The sequence below is a fragment of the Meleagris gallopavo genome, chromosome 8 (assembly GCF_000146605.3).
Source record: "Meleagris gallopavo isolate NT-WF06-2002-E0010 breed Aviagen turkey brand Nicholas breeding stock chromosome 8, Turkey_5.1, whole genome shotgun sequence".
Classification (NCBI taxonomy): Eukaryota; Metazoa; Chordata; class Aves; order Galliformes; family Phasianidae; genus Meleagris; species Meleagris gallopavo.
The window spans coordinates 9,582,950-9,583,509 of NC_015018.2; the positions used below are offsets into that span (position 1 = coordinate 9,582,950).

General features: G+C 31.2%; 1 protein-coding gene across 1 annotated transcript in view; it reads right to left on the reverse strand.

Moving 5' to 3' along the window:
* The window catches only part of LOC104911928 (DNA replication ATP-dependent helicase/nuclease DNA2-like), a 4,730-nt gene that overhangs the window by 859 nt on the left and 3,311 nt on the right, over nucleotides 1-560 (reverse strand). The gene's annotated exons all lie outside the window — the stretch shown is intronic.

Below are 560 nucleotides of genomic sequence, written 5' to 3' on the forward strand. Positions count from 1 at the left end.
AACAGTATCTAGAAAATAGTGAAAACGCATGCTATTCATTTAGAACCCTATACCACATTGCTAAGCACGTTTTTTGTTGCTTTGTTGCTTTCAGTTGCAGAGGAACCCAGTTAGAAGTCTCCACCTTACTTGAGTGGGACCAGATTTTCATTTTTTATGTGCTTTTTCATTCTCTGATGTTACACTAAGGTTTTAGATAATGACATTAATTAAAAAATAAGATCTTGAAGATAAGACAGCAGCAGATTTTTCCCATGGGCATTAGCAAGAGCCTTGGCTTTGTAAATACTGAAAGATTTAACTTTCACTACAGTAAATTTATATTTATAGAATTTGTAAATACTGAAAGATTTAACTTTCACTACAGTAAATTTATATTTATAGAATTTGATTTGGGAGATAAAAACAAAGGATCCATGCGTTCTTAAAAAGGTGCTTTCTTTTGAAATGTCAGATACATGAAACTTAACTGATATCAAGAAAAAAGAAAACTGTGATTACATAAAACAAGCCAACAGTAATCACTTGTCATTGATTTCTCTAGTCAGTGTATAGAACAT